Below are 20,073 nucleotides of genomic sequence, written 5' to 3' on the forward strand. Positions count from 1 at the left end.
ATCACATCACACGAACATTTGGCGGACCCCCTGTAGTAACTCTGAGGACCCCCTAGGGGTCCCGGACCCCCTGTTGAAGACCCCTGGCGTAGCGTTTTGACAGAACAGCTTCAGACAAACCGAGAGGGACGGACTCTCTTATGGACATGAGTTAAAGGACGACTTCACCCATTTTCAACCTATCTTCACATTATTGGTCCTCTATAATACTCATGATAATCTGGCACCATTTTTGTCTACTTGGTCTGTGACTCAGAGGAGCGCTGTGGATAGTTCAGAAACCCGCCTACCAGTGACATCATCGATGGGGCATCCAGGCCAAAAGAAATCGCAAGCTTTCTATTCCTGTAAAATTAAAACGCTACAATGGAAACCATTGTTCTTGCATTAAAAAAGAACACATTTTATATCTTGTTGAAAATGTTGAAAATGGGTGAAGTCGTCCTTTAAGTTTATTGGCTTGCAACATCAGCAGCATCAGCTTTGTGGCTATAGTCTTAAGATTCAAAGGGTTTGCTCCATTTTAGAATGTCAGTCTTAAGTGGTGTAAAGCTACTAAGTACATGTACTCAAGTACTGTACTTAAGCACAATTTTGAGGTATTTTTTTTACTTGACTGGAGTATTTCTAATTTTCAATACTTTTATTTCTACTCCACTACATCTCAGAGACAAATATTGTACTTTTTACTACAATTATTTATTTGAAAACTTGAGTTACTAGTTACCTTGAAGATTATGAATATTATTACAAAACATACATTAACCACTTCAACCCTATATATACTTTGGCTACGTTGTGAGCTTGTAGATCTGCCATTTTCAAAAGATTTTTTTATTCATGACGAACCTGGGAAATGGCACATACTGCATAATGAGTACTTTTACTTTTGGTACTTTAAGTGTATCTTGATGCCAATACATTTGTACTCTTACTCAAGTAAATGTTTAACACCAGACTTTTACTTGTAACTTCATTGTGGTATTGATACTTTTACTTAAGTGAAACATGTCAGTACTTCTTCCACCACTGGTCTAAGTCTGAAGAAATTCATCCATTAATCAGTGGATCTGTCTGATTGGTCAGAGCAAGAAATACTTACAACATTGTTATTGAGCCCCTGAAGAACATCTCTGTCCACACTCATCTTCTCCAGTTCCTTTGCAACAGTGGCTCTCAACGTGAGGTCTGGGGACCCCCAGGGGGTCCTTGAGGTGGCTGTTCCAGAGGGTCTCCAGCTAAAATGATTGAGTTAGTAACCATATGGGCGTGTATGGGTCTGTAACTGTGTGAGTGTACAAATGGAACCACATGGTCTGTAACTCTGGGAGAGCATGGAACCAAGTGGACCCTTACGGGTCCAATTGGTCCCATTTGTACACTCTGAGTTAAATTAACACAGAGGATGTTTAAGTGTAGACAGGGGGGGTCCCATGTCCTTAGTAAAGGGACCTGCAGTGAAAATATGGGACAAATAACAGGGCTTGGTCAGGGTGACCCAGCTTTGTCAAGCGGAACAAATGAAATTCTATTAGTTGAAACGTTATTTGGAATTGAATCCCTGCATATTAGGGGTGCAACGATACGTTTTTATAACGATTCGATACGTATCACGATTCTTGGTTGTCGATACGATACACACAGGTTAATTTAGAACGATACATACGATACGTTTCGATTCAGTGATTTAGTCGATACGATACATGAACGATACAGGACAGGTTAATTTAGAACGATACGATTCGATTCAATGATTTAAAATCGATATAGTAACTATTTATTTACCCAAAGAATCTGTGTGAAAAATAAATACCTGGATACTGGATATAAAGCCCTCTTTCTCTTTTTTCTTCTTAAAAGTACTTAGTATTGATAAAAATAATTATTTGCATTGCAAAACGATTCGACACGATTATTTTCACGATTCAATACGATACAAAGTCAAACGATACGATATTTTGCTGTTTGCATATCGATATAGTAGATCGTTGAAGATTCAAAACGATTTTTCGATGCAGTTACTAAATCGTTACACCTCTACTGCATATGTTTCACATATTGCTAATATTTCTTTTGCACACATATGGGAAGTGGGAAGTCGGTCGGATTGCCACTTGTCCCAAACCATCTAAAAATCCACAAATCCCACATATGGAGATCAGTGTATATGTCCATCTTTCTGTCCCTGTTATGCCTGTATATGGAGATCCCTGGTGTAATTAATGTCGCCATAGTACTGACATCATAGACTCGCCTCCAGATACTATGATAACTCTAACAGTGCTCTGACAATGGGTACAACAGGTTGTTGCAGAACCGGAGGGGCATGCTTTCCCAACGGGCATCGTTCCCAATGGCAGCCTATAGTTTTTAAAAAATGTACAAATTCATAATGTCAAGAGCCACTGTCCCGCCATCCCGCCATATTTGGGCAAGATGACGTCACCGACATGACGTCACCGGTATGTTAAGACGTACGCGGAAGCTGACGGCGGCGCGGCTATTTCTAACAGTTTGAGGAGCCGTTCGACACAGCAGCCCCGTTTGTGACGATCATGGACGAGACGTCGGACAGCTTGGAGAGAAGCAGCAGCACCACGTTGTGTTTCTCGGAGGCGGCGGACCGTCCCGGAGGCTTCTCCCTCAGCGACAGTCTGTACATGTTTGAACACGGCGTCGTCACCTCCCTCGCCGCCATGCCAGACACGCCCAGCCCTCAGGAGGTGGGGGGGAGGAGGAGGAGGAGGAGGAGGAGCAGGAGGAGCAGGAGGATGAGGGGGCTTCCCAGCCATGCCGAGGAGGAAGGAGCGGCTGAAGCCGCCGCGGTTGTTCAACCCCCGTCTCTGGTTTCCGCCCGCAGGTCCAAGCGGAGGAGGGTAAGCGAAGCCCGCCCCGCCGGGAGGCCAGACGAAGAGGACGGGAACGCCCCCTCGCCGGCCAGAGACGGCGTTTTTCCGAACGTCTGGCTGGAGCCTTGCCAGCCTTCGTCGTCTTCATCCTCCTCGTCTTCCCTGTTCTCCACCTCGGAGGGGGAGGCGGCGACCGCGGCGAACAAGCCGGCCGGCCCCGGCCCGACCGATTGGGACAGGAGGAGCAAGAGTGACGCCGACTCCCTGTCGTTCCTCACGGCCGAGGAGAGGGCCTGGCTATGCGCCGAAGCGGCAGCTGCGGACCAGTCGGCACCTCCCCCTTCGCGGGAAATCGTCGTCGGTGATGGCGAGGATGAGGAGGCCGGGGTTCACGGCGCCCAGGTGGAGGGAGACGCGCTTCTGGCCCGACAGCTGCAGGAACAGTTTGACAGGGAGCATAGGTTAGCCCTGCCGTTCAGGGGACGCCAGCGTTGCCATCACAACCACCGTGGTAACCGGCAGAACCACGCCGAACCGCTTGCCGGGGAGCAGCGACAGGACGCTCAGTCGTCCGGGACCCGCCAGCGTCGCCAAAACAGCCCCCACGGCACTCTCAGCAGCCACAGCGCGGAGCAGATGGACAACCACACGCTCGACTTGCTCCCAGACTCGGATTGTCCTTGGCTAGCCGCTGTCCAGAGGGCCGCTTTCTTGTCTTTGATGAATAGCAACGGAGGCAACGATTTGACGATCGGTCAGCCTAGAGGAAGGGGACGCGGCGGGGGTTCCCGTCGGCCAGGCAGGGACGCTCAGCTCTTGGAAGCCCTCGGGGGCAACGAGTACAGGGCTCTGTTGGACTTTGAAGAGAGGCAGGGGACGGTCGTGCCAAAGAGGAAGTTAAACAAGAGAGAGATCAACATGTTCCCCACCAAGACATACGACCCCGCCCAGAGCGCCGGGAACGCGCGGTGCCAGATCTGCTTCTGCGACTACACCTGTGGGGAGGAGCTCCGGATGCTGACCTGTTTCCACGACTACCACGTTAAATGTATCGACCGCTGGCTCAAGGTGAACGCCACATGCCCTGTGTGCCGCTGCAACATGGCCGAGAGAGTCCCTGGGGGATCAAGCATGACCCCCTATACCTCAGACTGACTGACTGACTGACTGACTGACAGAGACGTCCCTCATGGTCTGTCTTTATAGAGATGAGGTCTAGGCTCTACGGCCAAGTGTAAATTGGCCAATGAGAGAGAGAGAGCGATGAGGTGATGAATGGAGGCAATACTTTGATGGGTCAGCCTTGAGCAGTGATTCTCTACCTTTTTAGTTTCAAGGACCCCCTTTTTGATATGCATTAGACACGCTGGACGAGACCTGCTACTGAGAGTGCATAACCACAAGTACTGTACTGTCCAACGAAGTTACACACTGTTACACAAGTTACCCAGTAACAAACCCAGTGCAACGTGGCCAAAAGAGTCTCTTCGAGGCCAATCATGAGTTCTACCTCTAGTCTTTTAGAGATGACCTTGAGGCTCTTAAGGCCTGTGGAAACAAGGTTATGAATGAGGTCAGTCTAGAGCAGAGAGACCTTTTTAATTTCAAGTACCCCCAGTGTCTTATGCATTAGGCCACAGACCCCCATTTAAATACCTTTTTTTTCTCCTCTGGGACCCCAGAATTGAAGACGTTACGATTCTCATTAGGAGTGACAAGCATTGACAGGATCAGAAATGACCCCTGATGGGAATTAGCCAAAAGAAGACTCAGAGTTGCAGACCCCCTAAGGGTCCATTTGGACCCCCATGGTGGCGCCTGGACCTCGGGTTGAGAACCAGCGGCCTAGAGGAAGGGGCCGTGGTAGAGGTTCCTGACGGTGACACGCCCCTCCACAACCTAGAGGTCAAGTGGAAACTGGCCTTATAGCCTCAACCAGTGATCTTGCGTGGTCAGGCGATCTAGGATTTCCACCTGCCGGTGTGTCTGGTGAAATCTGGATTCAAAGTAGGGGCTAAAACTGGGTGGAAGCAATTCGAAGATTTGAAAAATGACTGCATTGCAGGGCCAATGAGAGAGAGCCTGTTTCACCAATGCGATAACCTGGGCAATGAGTGCTGGGTACCAATCACCGAGCTATATTATATCTGAAGAGCAAAGAAAATCCCCGGCCACTCTTTCCAATGAAATTTGCTCACCCAGCACATACTCCCCTCCTTCCAGTTTTGGGACCAAATCAATGGGTTTGATGACAGCCTGGGCCCAACAGCATGCACATTAGACTCCTTTATGCGTCTACTCACAAACTAACTGCATGAGCAAGCCTGTGAGTCAAGATCATTGGTCCAACCCCTTTTAACTCATTCATGTAGTGGGCCCAAACCGGACCGAAAAAGTATTTTTTTTCTCCCCTAGTTTTCTTTATTAAGATCTACAATGAGAACTGGTGACTGAGCAATGTGGTGATGATAGCTTGAAGACCCTGAAGTGACTTGATTCGTTTTTGCGTTGATCATTGCATTTTTATTTTCTTTCTATTTTATTTATTTATTCATTTTTGTATCTTTCTGCCTCAAAAATGCTGATTGAATTTCCAAACGCTGCTGTTCAAAAGGTTCATTTTAGTTTGGGTCTGTAGGTGATTAACTTGAAAGGAAACGGATGAGTAGGCCTATGTGGCTTAGCAGAGGGGAAGGACACATCTATTTCATGTCAGCAGAATGTTTCAAGAAGAATTGAAGGAAGGTCTTGATTGGGACACAATAACCTGTTGCTCTGCGTTAGAGATATCACAATGTTGACTGAAAGCTCAAACGTGTATACAATATACAGTATGTATCAAAGTTCTTTTTCATTATAATCTTTTCCTTTTGTTTTAACTTCTTGTTTTCACCCAATGCTCTTTTTTAAATATATATTTATCCATTACTTTTAACCAATCTCTTCTCACGAATGACACTGTGGTTTTATAAACCTGCTATTTTTTCCCTCTATTTTATTCTCGCCTCCTTTTAACTCTTGCAATGTTGAAAGGTCACACATAGAAGACTTTCGCCCACTCTTTTACTTTGTAACTGTGTGATTGACAATAATCACTGATTTATTGGCTGACTTTTTCGTTGATTGATTTAATACGTTTTTAAAGTGGGTTGGATAGTTTAGTTTTTATTTTGTGAAAAGGTTTTGTTTTAGTTTTGTTTTTATACATTTTAGTTAGTCTTTTTATTGCAATATGGGGTATGTGTCAGGGACGAGATTCACAAAGGTCATAAAATAATTGTGTGATCAAATACCAAAAAGACAGGCTTATAGATGAAATTTTGACAAAGATTTTTGTTGATATTAATTTGATTTAGTTATGTAAAAACACAATACAGTGTCCTTATTTTTTTTTGTATTTTTTTATTTTCAGTTTATTATTTTGTTAGTTTTAGTCACCTTTACTTTATGTATATATAGACATATACAAAAATTCCTTCTTCCTGCCATGTTTTTTTTTGTCACTGATTTACAGGATTTCTTCCAACAAACATGATAATCATGATATATTATCATGAATGCAACATCCAATGTTTTTAGCAGTATTAGCCTAGGACCCCAATGGAAACAAGACCGCAAGGACTTTTTTGGTGTTATCCTTTTAGACAGTGTTTGACTGTACTTGTGCTGTTTTTACATTTCTGTCTAATAAAATATTCAATCAATCAATGCCTAACCACAGGGGCGTCAATTGGGTATGGCAAGGTATGGCAGGTGCCATACCTTGGCTCCAGAAAAAATAAATAATAAAAAATAATTAATTTAAAAAATCATGAATAGTTGCCTATTGTAGGTGTAAGACCATTGTGTTTGTATTGTGTTATAGGTATAATGCATAGTTTTCTATGCATTTCGGGGGTTTTGGGGTTTGACCCCCCAAAGAATTCTGCCATGCGGCTTTGCTGCGCACCCAGGAAGGTGTCCCTTATTTTAATCTCTGGGAGTTGGCAACCCTAACCTTGCCATACCTTAGCTTTTGCTGAACTGACGCCCTAACCATGCATTTTTTAAGAAACTCTGCAGTATGGTAGAGGGCAATGTCAAATGGTGAAGACACGAAACCCACAACCATTGGCCAAAGGGTGGCGCTATAGCAATCAATTGACAATGCTAACGTTGAACAGGTATAACTCATGCCCTGTTTGAGCTATTGCCATGAAACTTCAATACATATGCGTCTCCTCATGCCGAACAACTTTGCCACTTTGACCTCTGACCTTTCGATCTCCCACCATTTTGAATACTATGAAAAACAGTTCAATTCAAACTCGTCTTGGGTGTTTGATCAATCTGCACGAAACTTTCTACACATGGACTTTGGACCAATATCTACAAACCCAGTTGAAGTGAAGCCTCCAGGGGCCAATGAATATTGCAGTTTTATGAAAATGATTCTTCTGTCCCGAACTACATAATGCAGTCACATTTTTATGAAACTTTGCAGTATGGTAGAGGGTCCAATTATCATTTTTAATAAGACAGATAAAGGAGAGGGTGATTAGCACACAGTGTATTTATTATTATTGTCCATATCTCCCTTGCCCTGAAAGGAACTTCAAATCGTACCTACCTTTTGACTGATGATATAAACATAACTGACACAAGGATTTAACAACGAGACTTTGTGAATGGATTCCTGTCATTCTAATTTATCTGCGCAATGAAGTGCGGGACCTTAACCCATTAAAACCGGATTTAGAAGACATTTGCAAATGTTTCTCTTGGCACAAGAAGCATAATTATAGTCATTGCATTCCCATTTTGTATATTCAACATTGTGTCTTCTTGTGATCCAAGTTTCTCTTGTTTCTTAATCTATTCTTCTACTTTTTCTTGAAACTGCTAACTGTTGGAAGCTTGTAGAAAAAAGCGCACTCACAAACTAGTACACACAGTAGAGTGTGGTGAAAACAATAATAATCAACAAACGGACATGCAAGTCGTGCACTGTTTGCTTGTAGTGATCTGCAAGGAGGCAGGTCTTATGTCTTAACTTAACGCCTGGAGGTGTGGTCAACGCTATTTCGCTATGTTGAGGACGGTAATATGTCTTGGGTGTGGTTTGGCCTTTAGATTAATCAAAACAATCAGAGTATTGGCTGCCGTTCCCTTGAAAGGAGTAGTTCACCCAAACAAATGACGTTTATATCAATTACACACCCCATGAAGCCTTGAATTCATGGAGATTATTTAGTTTTTGTCGAAGGATATGAACCCATTAGCTTTTGGATACATTAAATTCTCATGCAGGTCAAGTCACTGCATAAAGGCACTAAAACAAGTGTTAAAAGCCAGAACACAATAAAATGATCTTAACTTTATGGACTTTGTTTCATTTTTAAGTAATCGGACCAAAGAATCCATGTCAACATGAACTGGATGTCGTGCAGTCAGACAATACCCGGTCAAAAGGTTCTCAGAAAACCCACTGGGACAAATTGTCATTTGTGCTGGCAATCAATTACTTATACTTGGTTGCATCATACACAGTCAAAATAGCAGATCTACAAGACATGATGTGCAACTATGTATAAATTGGACATTAAAGATGCAGTCCAAGATCTAGTACATGGTAAATGGTAAATGGTGCATTTATATAGCGCTTCTATCCGAAGCGCTTTACATTGATTGTGCCATTAACCCATTCACACACACATTCATACACCGATGGCAGAGGAAACCATGCAAGGAACCGACCTGCTCATCGGGAGCAATTAGGGGTTCAGCGTCTTGCTCAAGGACACTTCGACACTAATTCTAGGGGAGCGCCCCAGCCCGGGATCGAACTGGGAACCTTGCGGTTTTTCCAGTTCACTCTACCCGGCCACTCTAACCCTGAGCCACTGCCGCCCCATGCACCCACATGCACATCACACAGGAATTTAAAGAGGTTCAGGACACAATAAATACAATAAAAGACAGTAGTGTAGTAGTAGACAGTAGTGGCAGAAATTGGCATAAACCATGTCAATTTTCAGCGACCAAAAGAATCATTTTCGTTTTCGACCTCAATACGAAAATAAAAATAAACCTTTAAGGTTATTCCACCTGTGGGCGGGCATTCTCCTGCTGGTTAACGGCAGTGTCAGTTATTTTGCCGCTGTGCCTGCATCAAAATGCGTTCTAGGCTTCCATCTTTTTGAGTGGTGCCGAAGGCAACCACTCCTATACATGACTTTGTCCGTATGTATGTATGTATGTATGTATGTATGTATGTATGTATGTATGTATGTATGTATGTACAGTATGTATGTCTGTCCACAAACATTGATGACAACATCAATACGGGGGTCAATACGGGGCTCATCAAAGGCACCACTCACTTCACACAGGGTGTGATTTTTTCTGTAATATTGAAAAGCTTTCAAGATTTTTTTTTATGATTTAATTTGTTTGCAGTTGCGGAAGGGGAACAGACACCACTCCACATAAATCAAAACATATTCTAATCAAATGTTTAAGCCCTGCCACATAATTACAGCAGTACTCACTTTACCACGGTGGTATATAATGTGAACCAGAGCATGTGAGTTAAGAGGAAGAGTGGGCAAATGATGCTCCATGCTCTCAAGGCTGTTTTCACACTCCCCACGCACTCAAATCGCTCCATCACTCACCTTGATTTGCTCCTGCTCCACTCAGCGCTGCACTCCGATTAGAAAGATCTGTGTTGTATTTTGCTGCACGAATACCATCATTTCGCCCATTTCGCAGTTCGCCCAAAAAGTCGGACATTTCGCCCAGACATTTCGCCCAAAAAGTCGGACATTTCGCCCATTTCGCGGACATTTCGCCCGCTACAGTTAATAATATATAGTGAAGCTAGCTGGCCGTTTGTGTGAGAGAATGAGAGAGGGTTAGGGTTAGATAAAAGCTCTCTCTCTCTCTCTCTCTCTCTCTCTGTGTGTGTGTGTGTGTGTGTGTGTGTGTGTGTGTGTGTGTGTGTGTGTGTGTGTGTGTGTGTGTGTGTGTGTGTGTGTGTGTGTGTGTGTGTGTGTGAGTGAGAGACGCAGTCAGTGGGGCAAACGCAGTCGATATTTACGATTCTGTCCCTATCGGTACATAACTCGGACGGCGCGTAGTCGACTAGCAGACCATCGGCTGGTTGTTGCGGGCACTCGCGCCTGGAGGCGCTCGGGCGCAACTCCTCAGCCTCAGTTTGCTGAGTCGGCGTGCCTCCGTCATGGTCCAAAACTATACTTTATCGGTGAAAAAACGTAGTCCGCGGATGACTGAAAATTCCCCTCTTAAATAAAGCCATTTATAATGAATCTCGCACAACTGATTGATTATATATTTATAATGAATGTCGGGCGAAATGTCTGGGGATGGGCGAAACGTCTGGGGGTGGGCGAAATGTCTGGGCGAAATGTCTGGGGGTGGGCGAAATGTCCGCTCAAAAACACGGGCGAATGGATTTAGGGCGAAATGTCTGGTTACCTGCTGCACAGATACTATAGATCTTATAAGACTACCCCTATGAAACCTTTATCATCTGGGTGCAATTTGCACCATAGACATCAACAATGTCACAAACACACCATCCAATTTTCCTTTCTTTTTAATGAGACGGAAAATAATCAAATACAGTGCGAACTAATCACCCAGTCCTCTCTCATCAGGCTGTTGAACAAGGGGTGCTCCTTCCATTCCGACATCTCGCCACTCCGACTAGTGGCTTCCGCGTGCGGTTAGGGTTAGGTATAGGGTTCGTTAACGTCGGAAAGGCGACATGTCGGAAAGGCGAAATGCACCCGTTGAACAAGCGCTGAGTCCTGCAATCTCGTCAGTCCAGTAGTGTCACAGACATCACTTTAAGTGCATATATAGGACTATGATTACACTCTACTGGTACTACAGTATCCCAATCCGAAGATTTATTGCTCCATTCACTTCCTGGTTAACTTCTTACTTTAAAATCCTGTATCTCGGCTCCTGTGTTTTACTATGTATTTTTGGCGAAACATGCTATTTTCTGGGGATCAGGGGATCGAACATACTGGAGATAAATATTCTGTGGTTCTTGCTACCTGCCAGCATTAGAAAGTGAATGTGAATCTGTTAACGCTTTTTCAAGATACGTTAAGATCATCTTCACCAAACTGCTTCTACCTGGTTCTGTTGTTCTGAAGGAATTTGGAGCAATCATGTGCAAATGAGGTTTCTCGAGACATGAATAACAAGAGGACGTAGAGAGAGACTAGTTAATCCTCTGATTGTCTCACAAATGAAAAAGCGCTCTGAGCCTGTTTTTTGACTGAGTCTTCCACTTTCTTCTCCAGGTAACATAGACATTCCATAGCTACTTATATGCACGTTTACAACACTACCACCACACTCTGACTCTGGTGCGATATTCTCTTAAATGTTTTATACTTTTGTACATGTCAAAAGAACAAACGTTTGTTCTTTTGACATGTTAAAAAGTTTACAAGAGGAAACTCACTCTTGCCACTCTGAGTTTGACCCATTACCTTCATACATGTTGTTTATAAAGGTAATTACTACCTTGAAATGGTCATTACACGATAAAGATGGAAACAATGATTATAAACTCACTACCTTCATAGATAATACATCAGCACCCTGAGTGTGTATACTATGCCCTCTGCATATTTTGAATGAAGTTGCAATGTGAAGTCGATTTTTAGATTTATTTAATCTTGGGTGTCTATATGGGTGTGTACAGTAAATGCGCTCAAAGAGCAACAATCACCTGCCCTCTCAGAGGGGGAAAGAAGGGTGAACATGTTTGACACCTCTTTGTTTGAACTGATCAAAGCTATGATCATGATGAGTCAGGCTATAAACATACAGTAAAGAGAATATGTCATTGTATGTCTCACTTAACCATTTTGGTAGAGTTGACACATGATTTACATTACAGCTACACACTCTTCTTATACTAGAGAGCCTGGGGTGGGGCCAGTAACTGCTTTGAATGATTGGACAAAGAGAACAATACAACCATCTCTCCACCAATCACAACCTAACATACTTCTACATACTCCTACATGTGCTCCACCCCTCCCTCCTCCCCAGATATGCTCCATCCATGCAACCTTCTAGAAAATGTTGACTTTCTGTTACAAGAGAACCAAGAGCATCCATTTGTGGGTGAATTGATTAGTAATTCAAATTTGTCTTCATTCCAATAAGATTGATATAAAATATATGAATATGACACCCCATGTGTACAGTGTATAAATGCATTTATTATGAAATGCATGAACAGTAAACAGGCAATCAGTATCTTGAGACTTCAACAATGTTGTATTCACTCATTAATGAATATATGAATGAATATGAAATCATTCTCTCATCTGAGTCAGGTCTTAAGATGGTATGTTCTGCTTATTAACCCTTGTGTCACGGTGAGGGGTCAAGGTGCAACAGCTGACCAAAATATGTTTTATATTCAAGGTTTACAACATTTTTCTGTCAAAGTTGTTTTCATTGAAGTATAGTTACATTTGTTCTATATGTTCTAAACCCTGGTGGTGGTGGTTGGCTGCTTTGTGAATGCAATTTGATGAATTAAGTTACCATAAACACATTACATAAATAGTTCACCTCAGCCTATCTCTGTTATGAAAAGTAAATGTACATCTAATTTCACCTTTTTCTCTAACAGTCATCACTGCTAACCATTTTGCATGTCCTGCTTTAATTTACATTTACAATAAACAACTCTAGTCATGTCCTTGTGTGGACGAGTCTCTCTCATCTCAATCTTGCTATTCAAGGAGAATCATTAAGATCGATAGTTCCTATTTTACACAATGGCTCCAAATTCCTTCAGAAGAATACAACCTGTTGAGGTGAAGGAATGGGAGGCATGCGTTAATCCGACAGACCTTTTCTCCGACTATGTGGCATCCGCGTGCGGTTAGGGTTAGGGTGCGGGTTTGGTTCGGGTTTACTGTTTAATGTCGGAGCTAACGTATTGCACCCGAAGGAATAACTGCTTGCTATATTCTGTTCATAGTCTTTATTATACATCACAGCATCTTCATTTATTTGGCAAACATAGCGCTATGAATATTCTTGGTTGCTTGTGACTTTTCTGATGTCTTTTAAGTTTGGACATGCAACTGAAGTGTTGTTCACACTGATCACAGCAGTGTCGTTTTGGTTTAACCAGGCTTCTTTGTTCATTTACTGCTGGTAGCAGAGGGGAGACAGGCTGATGATTCAACACTGGATTGCAGAAAGACAAAGGAAATATGGTTGAGAGGTTGGAATATGGTACAAATGGATGTAATTAATTACATTAGGCTGTTCCCTAGGAAATAGGTTAACCACCAGCCAAACATGTTATCTATCTATCTATATTTATATATGTATAGCAACAAGCTGAGACAACAAAGGAGACAAAGCAGTAATAAAGATAAATCATCTAAAGCAAAGCTACAGGTTAAATTGAAAATTATGACCTGTATTGGAGATTGAGACAAGTAGTGAGACTGCTTAATTTAAAACTTGAAAAGTAAAGTAATAAAACATTTGTACGACAGAGCAGGGACATTACAACTAGAAAGGCGGTAGAAAAAGTAACATACCATTTTCTTTGGGTCCTTCCTGTTCAGCAGAACTGTCCCTAGTTGGGTTGAGAGAGTTCATCTTCCACTGAATTCTGGAGTTCACAGTCAGATCTGATCAGAAATGATATCCTTGAGGAGTTGTGGTGGATGCATTACAACTACACACTCTTCTTATACTAGAGAGCCTGGGGTGGGGCCAGTAACTGCTTTGAATGATTGGACAAAGAGAACAATACAACCATCTCTCTACCAATCACAACCTAACATACTTCTACATACTCCTACATGTGCTCCACCCCTCCCTCCTCCCCCGGATATGCTCCATCCATGCAACCTTCTAGAAAATGTTGACTTTCTGTTACAAGAGAACCAAGAGCATCCATTTGTGGATGAATTGATTTGTAATCTTCATGTAATTCAAATTTGTCTTCATTCCTATAAGATTGATATAAAATATATTATGTATTTCATTCCGGGTGGCCTGTTCGCCAGTTGCATTCTGGGTGATTTTGGAATTTTGGAATGTTAACATTACACATGTGTATACCTACATGGACTATTTGGGGTAAATCAAGGAAGGGGCCATATGAGAGCTTCATGCTCAAAGTTAAATGAGTTCCGTCAGTTCTGTCATTTTGACATTCATTTATTTCACTTGAGTAGCTACCTTCTCTTTTAGTCTTTAATCTGGTCTGATTCTCTACAGAACTGTTGTTATTGTTGTACAGTCTTACATGAGTGAATATTGAGTGAATATTAAAACATGACAGACATTTTACAAAGATAACGCCCCCTTGTTGTTCTGTATTTAACTCTTTGTAATTGTCTTACAAATAAAAAGGCACTCTGAGGCCTATTTTTTGACTGAGTCTTCCACTTTCTTCTCCAGGAAACAGGAGACATCCCATAGCTACTCATATGTACTTTTACAACATTACCACCGCACTCTGACTCTGGTACGATATCCTCTTAAATATTTTGTACATGTCAAACCACCAAATTACTACTTTGAATGGTCATTACAACACGATAAAGATGAAAAATATGTAAAAATGTGAAGTCAATCTTTAGATGTATTTCATTCCGGGTGGCTTGTTCACCCGTTGCATTCTAGACTAGGTCAGTTTTCCAAAAATCTTAACCCTGAAGGCAAATCGTGTTAATTTATGGCACACATGTTTTCTAGGGGTATTAAGGTGTGCTGAATCCAAATCTGCTGTGTGCCAAGCTCAAAAATGGCCACTAAGCCCTCAAAATGGACCATTTAAAGATGGCGGCCACCACTATGCTGAAACATAATAAAATGAATAATTGCTTTAAGATGTATAATTGCCTTAATTTGTGTTTCTGACTTGTATTTGCTCAGTGTTCTGGCAGGTTTCTTGCGATTGCACACTTCAATGCACTCCATGCGTACTTTCCTGCAGCCGCAGCGTTGGCTGAGACATCCCTTTGTGCAACTGCATGACGTGATCTCCCTGCATGCTTTTGGCATAGGTGCAGGGAAAGCAGCCGTGGCACCAACTGACCATTCAGGTGCATCCATCCCATTTCGGTCACTGGAGGAAGACCAGGATGTGGCAAGTGAGCTTGGTTCCAGACAAGAGCTTGATAGTGGGAACTCATGATGTGAAACTGCTGCATCTGAGATTGGTGGCAGAGTCTCTTGTGCACGACCTATACAAAACAACTTGACTCTTGCTTCATTGCATGTATCAACTTCAGGCACACCGTATATCTTACAGATGAATTTCTCTGTTGACCTCGCTATGTCTACTGTGAGAGGGCCTTTTCCAAGCCCAATGAGACCTGTGTGATGTTGCTGGAACACCTGCCAGGCTGTTTTCTTACTGTGGCCACTGAACTATGACATGCTGTCATCCAGTGACAGCATGGAAGGCAAGTAGTGTGTCAACTTGATCAGCAGAAAGCAACATGCAAAGTTCATGTACTGGAAGATACTTCGGCGCCTTTGATGTCCCAGCTTTCATGTAGAGACGCTTACATTGCATTCTGACATAGTGTGCCAGAAGTAGAAGAAGCACATCTGTATCACGTGCTGACACAACTAGTGTTTCCATTTGAGCATGGATGCGATGCAAAATCAGTTGTGTGTCAGCTTCCTCATGGTCAGCATGTGATGGGGTCAGTTTTGTAACTATATGTTTAGCATTTATTTTATGAGTTGCGTGCACCTGTGTGTTATCCTTTATTTTATAAATTGAGTGTATATGTTTGAGTTGCAATTTGTACTGTGCTACTGCCCCAAGAACAGTTCCCATGGCAACAAGGGCGGATCCACGGAGCAATCAATGGTGATCAGAGGCAGCGGTGAGAGGAACACAGGTTCAAGTTTAAGGCCACTCAACACAGGGAGAGACAGACACGCCACGGAAACAGATCAGTGAGGACGCAGCACAGGACAATACAGCACGCACAGGCAGCGCACAGGACGCCACAGCACGCCACGAACGCAGGGAAGGAAGCGTGGAATAAGCGACACACAGCCAAAACGACACGTCTCAACGGAGCACCGGTGCAGCCGAGGAAGAGAGGCAGCAGCCGGGTTGGACGGCCGTATACAGATCAGCGCCGACGGTGCGGTCTTATCCACGAGAGGCTAAAGTCAAAGAGGGGAAGCCGAATCAACTCAGCAGAGGGGCCAAGTTACGACTTGCCCCTCTTAAAAGCTAAGTGACCCTCTTGTGACGCTGAACGGCGTGTGTACCTGTAGTGCTGTTTTAACCCATTATTTTAGTCCGTTTACGTGTTATTAGTTTATTTCAGCCCACATGAAGGCTCCAATTGAGGGACATTTTTAATTCATATTGAACACTACCCTGGCCTGGGTTATTATTATTTGTTGCACTCTTTGATATACTGTCAACCTTAATATTTTGTAGCTTTTATTTTGTGTGCAGTGATTTTAGTGTTGTGACAGTAGGCCATTGTGGGCTAGTTTGATTTATGTGAATTATTTTATTGATCCTTAAAGGAGACCGCTGGGAGAAGAGGAGAAGAAGAGGAGAAACTATACAGACTATATGGACTGGGCTCTACTCCTAAAACGGGATCATACGGACATTATTAAGAGTAGGATTGTGATCACCTGTTGTATCTGCTTCTTATCATTTTAATTTTGACAATAAACTTTGTTTATTGCACCCTTGCTCTTAATTGTTTTTACTCTGCTCAAACCCTGGTATTAATAACCTGTTTTTAGAAGTATAACTTGAGTTCCTGGGCTCATTACCCTCCAGGTGGCGTAGTCGGCTCTATAAATAATATTGTGTTATTTCCACCTTGCCACAAGCACTTAGAGAAGAGACTTCAAGATCTGGATCCGATGACAAATCCTTCGGCAAACCCCCCTGATACAACTTAGATTATTAGGGCTGTGTTTAATCAGATGGTTTGAAAGCAATTGAGCAAGGTCTGCTTTATTTTCCTCAAGTGCCATGAAGCTAGACCAGTCTGGTGGAAGAGGAACTGACTTGTTCTCTATTTTACAACGTATTGGTCGGTGGCGCTGCTTGCGTGTAATCCTTGTGCCTGCTTTGATCGTTTCCTCTTGATACCTGTCAAAGACTACATCAATTCTCTGGCAGTTTTCTCCCATTCTAAACACAGCTCCAGCAAACATGTTGGCATATTCACCAAATTCCAGATTGCTTTGCTAGTGCCATCACGAGTGCTTGGCCATCAATGAGCAGTCAGCTGGAATCATCAAGTGTAACTTTTGCAGGGGTTTGGACTTGTCTGTCAGTATGTTTACTAGCACAGATTGTTTGTGGAATGTAGACTACCATTAGTTGTGGCCAAAGGTAGTGGGATGGTCATGAGTTCATGCGTAAGGATGTTTTCAAGGTTTACCTGGCGCCCTGCTCTGTAAGCAGTAATGAGCCTTTGTAGAATGTTCCTATCCACTTTGATCTGGGAAGGTTTCTCTAAAGAAGTGAACAGGGCAGCCGCTGGTCTGCCAGCCCCGTGCCCCAACAACCTGAACGATGCCTACGAGTCATACCGTAAGATGCTTCTGAATGCTGCCAAGAAGAACATCCCCCGCGGCATCCGCAAAGCCTATTTCCCCTGCTGGGACGACCAATGTGAACATCTACTTCGCGCCCACGCAGAAGCTCAAAACATCGAGGACAGGGACAAAGCAGCAGATGAGCTCTTCAGCAGGCTGGACGAGAATCGCAGGCAAAGATGGACTGAGACTGTGGAGTCAATCGACTTCACACACTCCAGCCGCCGGGCGTGGCAGACCCTGAACAAGCTGACTGGAAGGTCAACAACCCCAGCACAATGTCCCATCACAGCAAACTCCATTGCGTCGCTTCTGCTGAGTAATGGCCGGTTCCCTAATGCAGATAAGGACTTCAGCAAGAGTCCATGAGCTGCTCAGGAACCCAGGATGCGACTTAAACCTATCCACCGACTTCACGGCTCAGGAAATCGAGCAGGCCATCCAATGCATGAAGACCGGTAAGGCGCCAGGCATAGATGGTATCCATGCGGAATATATTAAACATCAAGGCAAGAAGGCAAACGACTGGCTTTGCTCCTTCCTCTCCGCATGTCTTCACCACTCAAAGCTGCCGAAGATCTGGCGTCGTGCTGATGCGTGCTGAAGGTGATCGCCCTGCTGAAGCCTAACCAGCCGAGCGATGACCCCAAGGGATACCGGCCCATCTCACTGTTGAGCATCCCATTCAAGCTCCTGGAACGCCTCATTCTGGCCCGCATCACCCCAGTGATCGACCCCCAGCTACCCAAAGAACAAGCAGGGTTCCGAAGTGGCAGGTCAACAACAGACCAGGTAACCCTCCTGTGCCAAGACATAGAGGACAGCTTCCAGGCAGGAGAGAAGGCCGGTGCCGTCTTTCTGGACCTCACAGCTGCCTACGACACGGTCTGGCTACGTGGGCTACACATGAAGCTTCTGGAAACCATCCCAGATAAGCACATGGTGAGCTTTATAATGGAGACGCTGAGCAACCGCAGCTTCCGGCTACTGACCAGCAACGGCCAGAGCAGCAGGGTGAGAAAGCTCAAGAACGGTGTCCCACAGGGTTCGGTGCTGGCACCCACGCTGTTTAACATCTACATCCATGACCTACCCCCAACAACATCAAGGAAGTACAGTTATGCAGATGACCTGGCCATCCTAACCAGCAAACCATCCTGGCAGGCAGTGGAGGAGGGCCTCTCGGAGGACATGAGCATCCTGTCCTCGTACCTGAAGGACTGGCGCCTCAAGCTCAGTGGGGACAAGACCGTGTCTACAATGTTGCTGGACTGGCTTGCTGCAACGGAGCTGAGGATCTGATGACATACGCAAGAAGAAGAAGATCCACTTGTGTTTTGCTTTCCCTTGGAAAGTTGCACAACTTCATATAAAGAGGCAAATGTCTTGGCCTTATTCTTTCGAATAGGTGGTTTCAGCCAGGTGCTGGTCACTATCTGGAGGCTCACACAGACGTTTCTTGACAAAGACTTTCATTTGTACTTGTCCAAGTTCTTCTGCATTAAGCAGAGATTCCTGAATCTCAGATGTGACTACATCCTTGTTGATCATGTTTTTCAATGTGTCGCCACCATCTTGAAACACCATGCTGTTTCAATGACACAACTATTCTGCCTTCATCAGAGTCGTCTTTTCTTTTTTTTTGTGCACTCATTGTGTGTGTACTCATCATCTTCATTGCCTGATGTCATTCCTAGCAAAGCTGTTGTCTGATAAACTATGTGTGTCCTCAGATTATATGACAATGTCCATCTACTCAGTGCAGACCCTATTCTGGTAATACCTACTAAGCCTCCACTCTTCTTTCCTGTAGCATTTAGCCATTCTCTACTTTGGTCCGCTGAGCAAGGTGTTTGTGGCTGATATTTGAGTTAGGCCATCACTTTATACCACAGGCTTGCAATATGCTCTTTCAGCAGTTTCTTCACAAGTATTATGGACTTGGTTACCTTTATATAATGACACATTTATGTACATCATTATTGGGAACATTTATTGGTGAATAATATTCACCAATAAATGACAATTTTCACAATATATGACTTTTAAGCAGTTTCCTCACACTTGATTTCAAATCAAAATATTTAATTGGATTCCTCATAATTGAAAAACTAAAAAAAAAAGAAAATCAATCAAGTTTCTACCTTGTTTAGTCAAAAAGATGCTTTGTAATATATTCCAGCATAGTGGCGGCCGCCATCTTTAAATGGTCCATTTTGAGGGCTTAGCGGCCATTTTTGAGCTTGGCACACAGCAAATTTGGATTCAGCACACCTTAATACCCCTAAAAAACATGTGTGCCATAAATTAACACGATTTGCCTTCAGCACTTTAAATAAGCACATTTTCTGAAATCCTGCCTAGTCTATTCTGGGTGATCACAAGTGGACATCTCTTATACAGATGTAAATGCTCTCAAAGAGGACAACAATCACCTGCCCTCTCAGAGGGCAGGTATCTATCTATCTATCTATCTATCTATCTATCTATCTAGCAACAAGCTGAGACATTAAAGGAGACAAAGCAGTAATAAAGAGAACTTGCCACTCTGAGTTTGACCCATTACCTTCATACATGTTGTTTATAAACGTAATTACTACTTTGAAATGGT

This window comes from Gymnoscopelus microlampas (genome assembly GCF_963454915.1).
Source record: "Gymnoscopelus microlampas genome assembly, chromosome: 3".
NCBI classification, from domain to species: Eukaryota; Metazoa; Chordata; class Actinopteri; order Myctophiformes; family Myctophidae; genus Gymnoscopelus; species Gymnoscopelus microlampas.